The sequence below is a fragment of the Taeniopygia guttata genome, chromosome 7 (genome assembly GCF_048771995.1).
Source record: "Taeniopygia guttata chromosome 7, bTaeGut7.mat, whole genome shotgun sequence".
NCBI lineage: Eukaryota > Metazoa > Chordata > Aves > Passeriformes > Estrildidae > Taeniopygia > Taeniopygia guttata.
This window is the reverse complement of record NC_133032.1, coordinates 25,908,892-25,922,307: the sequence shown is the minus strand read 5'-3', so window position 1 is coordinate 25,922,307 and position 13,416 is coordinate 25,908,892. Positions and strand designations below refer to the sequence as shown.

The following is a 13,416-nucleotide window of genomic DNA, read 5'->3' as shown; positions in this document are numbered from 1 at the left end:
CGTGTCTAGGGAGGCTCTGCACTTCCACAGAGACCTTGCAATCTTCACGGTGGTTTTTTTTTAGCTGCTCAGGAACTTTAATGAAGAGATGCTATGAGACAAATTGCAATTTGTGCAGTTTGTTCTGCCAGGGGGTAAAGAACCCCCACTGATTTGTGGAAATGTACATACTTAGTTTTCTTTGATGTGTAAATCTCTGTTGAGCCATGGACTCTTCAGAAGAATTGATTGTGGGTAAGACCACTGGGAAAGACTTTTGGCTTCTGTTGTGGAGTCCTGAGCAAAGTAAAATTCTTGATTGTTTAGAAGGAAACTAATGCATCCAACCTAGAAAGCATGTCTAGAAATAAAATTAGATATAGTGTGTTCCTTTTTTCAGCATCTCTTTTGTATAAATAATGTAACTTTTCTGGTTAGAAAAATACAAGCAATTAATTAAAACAAACTTTCCAGCAGTGGTTTGGTTAGAGATTGCTATGGAAACCAGGTCAGTATGGCACCAAAACCCTTCCATCTCCTGTTGGTATAAGAGCTCAAATTCTCCAATGTCTGCAGTTTTGGAGAGGGCGTTCAGGTTTGGGAAGCCCAGGATTTAAGTGTCAGCAACTCTAGAGCAATCTGCCATGGGATGTTCCCATGGGGACAGTTCTGTATGGAAGCTCCTGGAGAGCCAAAATCATGTTTTATTCATTTTCTAGGAATTTCATGTGAGCTTCTGTCTAGGCTGGAGCTGCCTGTGTGTGCCTCAGTGTGATGGGTGAGGAAGGTGTGCTTGACAATGTCAGCGGTCCCAGGTAAAGAGCAGGCTTGGCCAGCACAGGGAAACAGAAGGAAAAAGAGGCACAAGTTTATAATGCCATGAAGGAAACCCACACCTGTGGGTTTCCTGTCGTGTATGGTCACTGGAGGAAACACTTCAGGGGGTGAAAAATCTGTTCAGGTGTTTTCTTAGCCCTAATCTGAAAGAGGAGGGAGGGAACACCTCGTCCTCTGTTCTGTGTTTCCTCAAGAGCGTCTGTGAGAGTGACTGATGCTTTCAGTGACGCCAGTTAATACTTAATTGCAGGGCTTGGGCAGAGTTTGTTTTTCTGTTGGTTTGGTTTTGTTTTTTTTTTTTTTTTTTTAAATGATCTCTGGAAACTAGAGTAGGGCCAGAGTCACACTTTGAATGGGTAGCCAAACTGAATTGCTGAGAGAGAGTTTCTGGTCAGGTGATTTTGGATAGCATTATAGCTGATAAAGTTTGATCCAAGAGGGTTTTATTTTAATAGTTCTTTCGTCCCTGAGTGCATTACTGCACTACTGTTGTTGTGGCACCATGTAATAAAAGTGTTATTTTTCTAGGTCTCCTGGAATGCTTGTTTTCATAGTCTGTGGCTATTTGCATAGGTGTAATAGGAAGTTTACCAAGCTTTTTAATTGCTGGTTTGTTGTTTTTGTTTTAATGTTGTTAATCTTGCTGGTTTTGTCTTTATCTGCAAGACAGGATCAAACTTGTCTCTGACTTGGCAGGGCAGAGTATGACATTTCAGTGTTCAAACAGTTTGCTACTTGATTTGTGCAGTTCTTACACTTCTGTTCTGCTCTCTCAGTTGATGTAATTACTCTTTCAGTTGATGTAATTGCTGCTTTGCTTACCTTGTGGCTGAGCTAGTCATGAGAGCAAACCAAGCTGTCCATCTTGCTGTTTTACATTGATTTTCACTGGTGACAAAGGCAGCTGCTGGCATCTTTGAAGTGAATGCAATGGGAAATCAAATGGATTGTCATCCCACATATTTGTAACCATCACTTCCCTACCAGTAACAGGTTTGCATTAAGGGATTGGGGCTTTCTTGAATTTCCTGTTTTAACCTTTTCTCCTGGCTACTAGCAGCTCTCTGTCCCTGGCAGGGAAGGTGGCATGTGGCTTTTTGCTCCCCTTTATGGTCTGAGATGCCCTACATGCTTGCTCAGAAAGAATTACAGATTATTTTAAATTGAGAGACAAAGTAAAAGTGGTAGCTGTATTGCTAATGGCCAGCTACATTCAAATAAGAGTTCAGTCCCTGTGCACTGTTTTTGGCTATGCACGGAAGTTTTTAGGGTGACATTAGAAATCTGGAGGTGGCTTTTATCAGACACTTACTGAATTCCACTTAGACAGTTTGCAGTATATTTTATTTATGTACTCTTGATTCTTTTAAATTGACATTTGTGAAATTTTCTGAATAGTTTTGCATGTAAAGCCTGCAAGTTTAAACTTAAATTTACACAGGCAACTCTAGAAAACCTGCTTGCCTTTATGTGGGATACAAGTACAAGCACAAATATACCAATGTGATCCTCTTAAAATGCAATAATGAGGAACTTTTTAATGTTCCTCATTTAAATTATTGTCATGTAGATAATTATTGGGATAAATAATTATCCTGTGGATATCTGCAGTTACTCTGACAATGTATACAATTTGCTGTTTCCTTTTCAACTTTTGAGTTTTGAGCCAATGTAAATGCTGAATATAGAAGAAATATTTTTGCTTCTGGCTCTTTTTTTTTTTTTTTTTTTTTTTTTTTTGGTGTTGCAGGATTGGATGTCTTCAGGAACACCAAGGTTTCAGTAACTCTTTTTCCTCTATGATGTAAAGCAAATACGTTTGTCTGGAGGGTGTGATAAAACTCCAGCTGTGAAGGATAGTTTTTACCTGTATGTAAAAGTAAGATTTTACCCATAGGTAGCAGAGTGGTTAAATGCATAGTAGTTGTCTTTGTTGAAGAAGATGATGGTGGGATAAGAAGCTGTGACATAGTTATGTGTTGTTCATTGCCCCAGTATGTTTGTTTTAACATTTCCATTTCAGTTTGTACTTTCCTAATATTTATTTCTTTTTCTTGTTTTCTCTTTTTTAACTACCCCACTGTGGTTTTCTTCACCTTGCAGTATCTGATTTTACAGACATTTTGTTCTTATTCCTAATAATCCTTGACTTCTCTAGAGACTTGGTCTTTGGACTTGTTCATGTGGCTCAGCAGAGCTCTGCTTTCAGAAGAGATTTATGGCTGAGGGAAGATGCTCACTTCAGAGGTTGGTTGGCATAATTGACCACTGGGCAGGGAGGGAACATATATGACTGGTGGAAATCATAAATAGCAAATAGAGAAGACTGAGTACCAAATTGTTAAACCCATGCTTGGAGTGAATTGAAAGAAGAGGGGATGGAGCCCTACAGAGAACCTTGAAGTCTTTTTTTGGGTAGGGCTGAGACTTATTATTCTCTTAACCTCTGTAGAGAGGCAGAACTGGATGTGGTGTGCCCACGAATGTAAGTCCCTCAAGCATAGAGGTGAAAAGGGAATGGAACATCACCCTTGCTTCAAGAGCCAGAAGGACTTCATGCCTGAGAAGAGCCTCTTCTACTGCAGTGCTCTCTCACACCCATCATGGCATGCACAGTGTCCTAAGTTTTCCACTTGGTTGGAGACCTCAGAAGTCCTTCTGAGGAAACAAGAGCTTTGAGGAAGGCAGTTGTGATGTGGCCATACTGAAGTGAATGAGCTCTGAAGAGGCATTTTGCCAGTTTGAACACTTAGGGTATAAAGCAGGGTTTCTTCCACACGCAACAACTAATTTAGCTTCTCCTGAAATTTGAGCAGGGCTGTTTTAGTGGGTTTGGATAGCACATAATGCAGCCATCTCACCCCAGTGCTCCAGAATTGCATATGGTCTTATGGGCAAGAACAGTATTTGCTTGTTTGCTGCCCATTTTAGATTGCATGAAATTTTCTAATAATGCAGAATAATACAGGAGCTGATTTATAGCAGGATGTATGGTTGTAAGGAAGCTCCAGAAATGCACCCAACATCCAAGAAGTATAAACAGCCTGAAAAAGCAGTGTATTTTTGTTGTGCTCTATTTCGATTTTCAGAATATTCTGGAGTGACATTTAGACTGGATTCCAAAGTTTGGTGGAACGAGCCTTTCTGTTTGTCCTCTAAGTAGCTCAGTCTAAATTAAGAAATTAAAAGGCCCTTTAAATTCTCATTGAATGGCACTGGTGCTGTCATTTTGCTGTTGGTATCCAGGACATGGAATGTCCAGGATGGGAGCAGACGGAGCAGAGATGTAGCAGCAGAGATTTGTGCAGGTGGGCTGGGACTGACAGGGCTGCTTGCACACAGGCTGTGTGGAGCCAGGCTGGATTTCTGTGCTCTTGTGGCATTTAAACACTTCCTAGCCTAAGAAGAAGTATATATAGAGACCTCAGGGGTTATAAAAAGTATCAAGGCAAAACTGCCTCCCAAAATACCCCAGAAGATGGAGAGTGCTGATTGCCTCTGGTCCCACCCTCCCTCTTTCTTGGTCTCTCAGAAGCTGCAGCAGTGTATCCTGCTGTGACAAAAGCATTCAAAAGCACCAGTTCTGCTGGCTCACGAAGCTTTTGAGTGTCCACAGCCACACCAGCTGGCAGTGCTGTCAGTCACAGCTCTGAGGTGCCACTGCCAGGGGCCCCTCTGTGGGCAGGACCCAGCTGGCTCCAGGAGAGCCTGCTCATCCAGCAGTGCCTCCTCTGGAGAGCTGTCCTAGCCAACACTCATGTGCCCAGTGGGCTTCTTGAGGAAGAGGAATGCAAGAATTTGGGTACCTTTAAAACATTGGGAGTTTGTAAGGAAGCGCTTAACTTGAGATCTGTTCCAGATGCTTCTGTAACTCTATAATTGTTGTCATGGTGTACAAAGGAAAATAATCTTGGAGCATCCTTCATGAATTAACTGCTGGCTTAGAGCCTCAACAAAATAACTTTGTTTTGAGAACTGTTTTCAAATATTTACTCGTACCCCTGTACACAACATACTTCACATTTGACTTCAGTCATGTTGGGGATGGAGAGTCAAATGTTTTTGGTTATCTGTGACAATTTCTCTCTCTTCCTTTTTTTATTTTTTTTTTATTTTTCCCTTGCATGTGAGTGTATTTGTTATAGTCTGTGTTTACTTGTAAGCACAGAAAATTTTGGAACTTGGCTAGATTAGTAGACTGAAGATAATTAAGAAAAAAAGCAAAAAAAACCCCATGCCTGAATATATGTAGGGGATGTGTGTAAATGCTTCAGCAGTCTAAACGAATGGTAACTTTTTTGCCAGATCCCATTTCTCTCATTTTCCTGGAACTGGATTATTCTGTCTAGCATTTATATTATGCCATTGATATTTTTGGGATATAAAATACCGAGATTTTTTAAAAACTAATTCACATTGTCACATGAAGTAGAATGTTCAATAGCTTCATTTTTCCTTTCATTAGAATTTTGGGACTTTTTGCACACTGAAAATAATGAGCTGTACTTAGGAAACATAGTAGTGTCTCCTTTTTTTCTTAAATGCAGTCTGAAAAGTGAGGACAGGTAGAGGCCCTGTCAAAAAGGAGACAAATCCCATTTTATGCACTGTATATACATGGACCAGAATTTTCATTATGCCTTTCCCGCACTCGCAGCCTAGTACTCTCTTTAAGGTCTGGGATTTCAAATTGCAAGTAAGAACAGCTGTTGTTCTTTCATTGGGAGTGTCTCATTGTGTTTAATGGTTGTCTTTTTTTCTTCTTTTTTTTTTTCCTTTAAGCAATTTAGAGCCCACTAGAAAATGCCCATCTGCTCTGCTAGGAGCCATTGTTGTGATTTTGCATGAAACATAAGCAAGGTTGATGTTTAAAGCCTTAAAGAAGCACTAGTAAAATTTCAGCTATTGTACCACTGCTAACAGCAGATCATTTCCCATTCAATCTCTTTTTATCAGCACCATCATGCAAAAGACTGTTTTATTCAACTCTGGGTACAGCATGGTTAATGTAGTTTGGGTTATTAAGGATAAACTTTTTCATGTTAGGAATCAGGAAATACAGTCTTAATATTTACAGTCTAGCACACTGAATAATCTTGTACTTATGTTTTGAATAGATAAGAGAGCTGAGACTCGGGTTTACAAACAAAGGTCTGAACTACAAAGACAGTTTAATTGTGGTCATTTCAGTAAATTAGTTTAAATCTGCATTTTTCTTCCATGCAGTTTCCATTTTACATGCTGCAGAAATTATTTTTAGTTGCTAAACCTTGTGGAGTTCAATCTGCAACTGGTCCTAATTACTCCAAGATGATTCTTAGTGAGGATGTAGTGAGAATGAGAACAAATATGTGCAGTTGACATCCTTCTTGAGCATCAGCATTCCAACCAAGGATGTGTAGATGCAGTAATTGTTACTGGAAACAGTCCACACGGGCTGAATTGGAGCCTCATGTTTGAGTAGTCTGAAGGAGCCTTTTCATTTCTTGCTTTGACCATTCATAGCAATATAATTTTGGACACATGTCCACAAATCTCATTCACAAACTTGAGCAAATGGCATTTAATAGACTAGACAGACATGTTAACTCAATGTTGTACCTGAGCTAACAAGCTCTCAGAAGCTCAGATAAGCTTCAGTGCCTACTTTGCCCAGGGGTTCATGGCAGGGACTTTATTTGGAAAAGAGAACTGGGAGGCAGAAATTTAGTTGTGCAAGCCTTCTTAACTTCTTAACAAACTACTTGGATTGTTAAGAGAACTTAAGAGTTACTTGCAAAATCAAAAAGCATTCAGTAACACCTCTGAGTAGAGTAGCAGCATAACTATGTAATTACATAGTGTTGACATTGCCTTTCAGATGTTTTTCAGATAAGTGAATTACTTTTATTTGCAGTTCTGTCACTGTCGTCTCTGATAAACTTGTGGGCAGCTGCATTCTAGCAGAGCCTAGATTTCAAATCTGGTGAAATGTGAAATCAGCTTAGTTTAGCTTACAAACAGCTCTGGGGATGTGAGAATGCTCCCACTGCCCCTCTGCCCCGCTCTGCTGAGACCCCACCTGCGGGGCTGCGTCCAGCTCGGGGGTCCCAGCACAGGAAGGACTGGGACCTGCTGGAAGGACTCCAGATGATCAGAGGGATGGAGCTGCTCTCCTGTGAGGAAGGGCTGAGAGATATGGGACTCTTCAGCCTGGAGAAGAGAAGGCTTTGGGGTGGCATAATTACAGCCTACCTGAAGGGAGCCCACGACAAAGGTGGAGGGGGACTTCTGGCAAGACCGTGAAGTGACAATTCAAGGGGAGCTGGCTTCAGGCTGAGGGTAGGTTTGGATTTGATATCAGGGACAAATTCTTTACTGCTAATTTCTCAGTAAATTTTCTCTTTAGAGGGACTGGAACAGTTGCTCAGAGCAGCTGTGGCTGCCCCATCCCTGGACCAGGCTGGATGGGGTTTGGAGCAACCTGGTCTAGCAAAGAGGTAGCTGCCCATGGCAGAGAAGTTGCAACAAGATGATCTTTATGGTCCTTTGCAATTCAGTCCTATGATTCTCTGATTGTATTTCTCCAGTACCATGATATGAATTTGGTGGAATGCTTGGCATTTTTTCTGCTGGCAAACTGTTGCAGTCCACTGGAGTGTGTTGCACTAATGCAGGTCTGACATCTATTTACCTGTCTCACCAGACAGAGCTATGAAGTCACTCCACAATGTATCTTTTGAGATGTTGCAGCTCTTGGTATGTGCTGCAGGCTGGAGTTTAATTGTGCAGGATTATTTCTTTGTGAGGTGAGACCTTTCAAAACATGTCCCTTTCTGCGCAGTGAGTATGTGAAACTGTGCACCACACTTTGCTGTTTTTCTCTCCCTGAGCAGTGGAACATGTTTCTTTAGTTTAGAATAAAGGAATAAATTAATTTTTCTCTCTTGAGTTAGCAAAGTAGAACAAATTTGTTTGGAAAGCACTGATAGTTCTGCAATAAAATTATTTGCAGTGAGAGAAGTCCCTGCATGAACACATGATATCAATAAACCCTGCATGGTTCCAAAACCTGACTTGCTGTATATCTGCTATCATTGCATCAGGAGGAAATTGCTTATTTCTGCCTTCTGACTTCAGGATGCTTCCTAGGGCTGCAGGAAAAAAAGCAGGAATTTCTGTTTGCTAAGCAGGAGAATGTTTTTTTTTGAGGCAGACATGAAACACTATTTGCTAAACATTTTTGCATGTGAAATCATAAGAGCAGCACTCTGCCCTTCAATGCCCCAATAAAAACCCACAACCAGCACAGCCCTATTGTGGTTTCATCTGCGAGATGAAGAAGTCACTGGAGTTTTTGAACAGAGCAAATCAGTGCTCTGCCAATGTCTGGGAAAAGCACACACTGTAAGTCCCAAAGATACATCCTACCTACAGATGAAAAAGAAAGGAGATGAGCAATTCACAGTATGTTCCTGTCTGTATAGGAATAAACAAACTATAATGATCAATGTTACTCTAATAGGATTATAGAGTTTTGTCTTCTAAAAAGAAGAAGGTTTTAGTTTTAACAAAACTTAACCTGTAGTCTGGGCTTGTTATTTCTGAAATAGCGATGAATAATTTTAAGGGCCCCTTTTTAAGCACTATCTGTGTTTTAAAAATGAGAAATAATTGGTTTGTATTATTTTATTTTGATGAGAAAAGTATTCTTTTTTAGCCAGCTAAGACAGGATGAATTACAGTTTTGGGGCAGTTTATTGATAGCATGTTATTCTCATGGTATAGCAGCATAATCAAGGCATTTCTTGCTCTGTAGAAAAAGATTTAGTTGACGTAAGATTTGGTCTAAGCTGAACTGAACATGTGTGTTTGGCAAGTGAACTTCCCTGTGTTTCACACACATTCTGTATTTGGTACAGAAATTTGTTCATTTTTCTGTAAAAATATTGGGAGCCTCTATATTTCCATGCAGAAAGGGAATGACTGTTTTCTCCTGCTCCATTTTCCCTCCCTGTCCCAGCAGCCCTTCATTTCCACACACATGTAAAAGTTCAGAATTGCAATTCAAATCTGCTTTTGCATAGATGAAACAGTGAACTGGGATTTTAAATAATTTTGTGCCCTCTAGTTAAACTCTGACAGAAGCCAAGCATGGCAAATCAGTTTGCTCCTCTCTTCCCTTTCTGTTCAGCTGTCTGACCCCTTGCTGCTCCATGTGAACCAGGGAAGTGGAATAAATCCCAAATTTTACAAGTTCAGCTTCAGGGACTGGGAAGCTTCAGAAGGTCCGTGGAGGAAAATGAGGAGCTTGCCACCAGCATTTCTGCTGTGCCATGAAGCTGCTTCTCCCCTGGTGTCTGCAGGCTCCTCTGGTGCATTAGGGATGGCAGTTCAGGGAAAAACCTGCAGCCTGTAGTTTTGGAGTAAGAACACAGAGTGTAAGGACTTGGCTGGTTTAGGCAGTCATTAAATCAAGCATGTGATTGCTGGTTCATCCTAGCAAATAAACATCTAATTAAATCTGATTTTTGATTAAACAATAGAAAACACTTCCAGTACTTCCCTTCAGGGATATCATAGCCCCATAAAATTATTGGTTTTGTGAACAGAAATGCCTTTTCCCTCAAGAAACCTGAAATCTTTGCAGTGCAGGTGAGAGCAGGCTGACTTGGGGTAGGTGTGTGGGAGGCCTGTGTCCTGTGTGACCGTGTAGGAGCTGGTGTCTGCCTTGGGTAACAGCCTGGTCTTTGGGGTCAGAGAGTGTTGGGGTGACAGACTCATCTGGTTAGTGCTGTGGGACTGGGACTTACTGGTTCCTGCTGGACTGAACCCCAGAGTTTTAGTATGGGTGAGGAGGTGATGGTTATGTGCTATGCAGCTGCCTGATGTCATTTCAAGTCAAAAGGGAATCCAAGCCAAGCTGCTCTTCTGAAAAGCAAGGAGATGCTTCCCTGCCCCACCTCAATTTATGTGTATTTTCACTTCAATGCCATGAACCTGCTCCAAACAGGAGTTTGCTATTTTAGTTCCCTTCTTTAGGCAAAGCCACGAGTCCTGTTTGTGTGTAGCTGCAGGTGTTTATGGGGGGTACAGCTGGCACTGGCCCATGTCAGCTCAGTTTGGTGTGCCCTGGAGTACCCAGCTCAACCTGGTCTTCCATGGAAAACATGTCAGGGGCACAGGGATGGGCCTGTGGGCTTGGTTATCTGCAGTACCAGGGGAGCCTGCTGCTCCCTGCATTCCTTGGAGGAGCCAACCTTGGGCCATGCCCATTACTCTCCTCTCCTCACGGGCTGCTGGGTGTGTTTCACTGCCAGCTGACAGGACTGAGCTGTGGGATGGGATGTGGCCATGCTTGCCAGGCTTGCTAAAAATCAGAGGGAGAGTAGTCTGGATTGTCAAGAGGCATGGTCATCTTCAGCTACAGAGATCTTGTTTTGCACTTGTTGAAGGAAAATAAGGCAACAGCTGGGCCACAGGCTCTTGATAAAAGGCACTTCTTGTTTTCCATCACATTAATGTGACCTCTAGGAATATGTCTTAGACGTTGTTTGAAATAGGCAGAAAATCAATGGCTGCATTTTTGGCTTTTCTGTACAGTGCTGGGGAAAAATCGCCGTTGGTTTAAATTATTTTTTTTTGTTTGTTTTTTTTTTTTTCTTTACTTATAGTAAAAGGAAGTGATCAAAACTGATAAAGCCTCCCTTAGAGTGGAAACATGTACCATCCTGTGAGAGGGAAAAGGACCAGGCTTTGGTGAGCTGGGTGGCTGTGCAGGCACAGTATTTTGGAAGAAGTATTGTCTGAACCTCTCTATAGGGAGGTTTTGGAGTTGAAGTTCATTAAACACATCTTAAATCTGCCTCAGTCTGAGAAAGACAGGATTTTCAGCAAGAACTTTTTTGTTTTTGTCCAGACCTCAGATTATTGGTCTGAGACAAGTCTTCTGCTAAACCTGCAGTGTATATATGAGCATCAGAGGTTATATTATATTCCCAGTCTATCAGAAAATAAATCTCCCTGGCTTAATATTAGCCTGTGTACTGAAGTGTCTTACTCATGAAAATTGAATGGCTTTGTCCTCTTCCCCCTCCCTTTTTCTCTGTCCCTTCCCTTCTGTAAATGACTGCTGCTTCTTACAAATCAAATGATTTGCACAGCTTTGGGCTTTATTCTGCATCTAATATTGTCACAGTGGCTCTCGTGAATAGCAAAGTGGGGAGGGTGCAGGAGGTACCCTTCTGCTGAGTGTATTACCACACAGTGTTGTTGATAAAACAGGTTTCTGTGCTCACCAGGAAAATGAAAATGGAGGCTATGAATAGGAGCAAAGGCTTTCCATCTGTCTTAGCACACCTCTTTATCCTGGTGTTTAAATTAATTTTATTTTTTTCCCCTGATTGGCATTTTTGAAAGAGCAGCTGCTTGCCTGTGAAGGTCCATCCTAGCTGATGCTCCATCAATTCAGCTGTTACTTTATTCATCCAGTGGCAGGCTAATCAACCTTTTCTTTTCAAGTGTGTCAAAGCGCTGAACATGAGACAGTTTGTAATTATGGAAAATGGGAGTACACTTTTTATCCTTAGGGCAATTAAATGATTCTACACTATGAGCTAATACTATAAATAATCTCTTACAGTTGTTTTTCCTGAATGGTGAATTTTCCACTGAGCTTGAATGGGTGGGGGAATATATATAGCAAATAGTGGTGATTTACAACATAAAGCCTCAAAGCACTTTATAAAATCTGCTGTGACTCTTCCTAGCTCAGATTGTTAGAATTTTCATATTGAAACAAACTGTAATTCTGATGTTTTCCCACTGCATGTCATGAGAGAAAGAAATTATTCCTTTGCTGTTACCCTGCACACTTCTATGCATTTAGAAAGAGAAGGAAGGAAATTAAATGATACTCTTAAGTAAACTTGAAGTAATTACATTACATTTTATGTAAAATTTATATTAAAAGTGCATGCAAAATTTACATATTACTGCTGTTCTTTTTAGTCTAGCATGGTATATAGTTCTGATAAGCACTGGCCTTTAGCATCCCTGGTGTGCTTAGACATGTTTGGGCAGAAATGAACCGTGGTAGCAGGACTCTGCTTCATGAGGAATTGGAACAGTCAAGAAAAGAGGTTTTCCTCATTTCCTTTGAAAGCAGCAAACAAGTTGTCAGCCAATAGCCAAGATTAAGCAATAGATGTTCTGACATGAGGACCAAGGATCTCTGAATCAAAGCAACAGCTGGTGAATGAATGAATTGACTCTATTAGTGCATGAGAAGAGCAATTGGAGAGAATTTAAAATAGTGTTAACAAGTTACTTTTAATTGAGAATGCTAAGGAAAATGAAAGGAAGTGTAAAAATGATACCACAAATAAGTACTGGTATCTGGCAAATACTGACCCTGGTTGGGCTTACAGGAAAAAGGTGGTAGAAAAGCTGCTCCTGTGAAGTGAGTTTCTGACTTATAAGAATGAGATTTTTATGGCTTTTGTAGTTGTGGGTGCAAGCTGGAGTGTTCAAATGCTGCACTTGCTGCTTGTTTCAGGGTGAGTGGGTGGGAACCTGGCTCCTGTCTCTTCCTGACCCCAGATTACTGTTTAAGCACAGAGATGCTGTTGAGATCTTGAAAGTTGCCAGAGCCCTTTGGAAGTTTCCCTTGGAGGGCTGTGCTGTTTCCCTTTGTGCAGTTTTTGGGTTAGGACTTTGTGACAGATCTGGCCATCTGGAGCTGGTGGCTGAAGAGGCTGTGCTATAAAGCAGCAGAGCCTTCTTCCTGAGCTAGGTGTGGGCGGCGTTTCGGTTTCAAGTTGCTTCTATACTTAAGTCTTAGCTAAAAGAGAGCCCCAGTAAATATTTCTGTGTTTGTTGTGGTGAGAGGATGTCATCGTCCTCCATGAAAACCTAAAAATCAAAGAGAGCTTATTATAAGGTATGGTAACTGACACTGCTGACGCACTCATCAGCTAATTCGGAACACATGGTTTATAACTGCTTTTTAAACTATTCTGAAATTTTACTTAGGCTCTGTAATTGTGTGGTGGCTTGAAGAGTGGTATATGGTTTAAATCCATGGTTGCGAATGTTGGCTTCACAGAGCTATGTCTCTTCATGTTGCTAAAAGGAAAAGGCAGGCTAGGATTCTTTGTGGTCTATAGACCATTAATATGTGTTAAACTTAAACAACCTTAAATGAAATTATTTTTTTAAAAAAGGCAATAGCATGAAATTCTATTATTTTTATCAGCTGGAGTTTGAACTTAAAGAACTCAAAGTTTGAACTAAAACACTCAAAATTTGTGTTTGTTTGGGTTTTCTGTTACTGTAAAGATTATTATAGATGTTGATAATAGAGAGGAAGGACTGTGAGGTGTAATATTGTGTCATGAAAGTCAATATGACATCTGAATAGATGTATATTTTTCTTTAAGATGAAGATCTTTGTTCAGACTGACATAAATGTGCTATTGCTCTTTTGCAGTGCTAGAAAGACAAGCCATAGTTGTTTAAAAAGACTCTTGGTTATTCCTCCTCCAATTGGATTGTTGGAACAGTGGTAGATTTTAGAAAACTTCTACTGGGTTACTTTTGATAAGTACTTACGCAAAACTG

The 13,416-nt window shown here is 40.8% G+C and overlaps 1 protein-coding gene across 5 annotated transcripts in view; it reads left to right on the top strand.

The window, feature by feature from the left end:
• MYO1B (myosin IB) overlaps positions 1-13,416 on the top strand; it is a 110,557-nt gene that overhangs the window by 31,039 nt on the left and 66,102 nt on the right. The window lies entirely within an intron of this gene.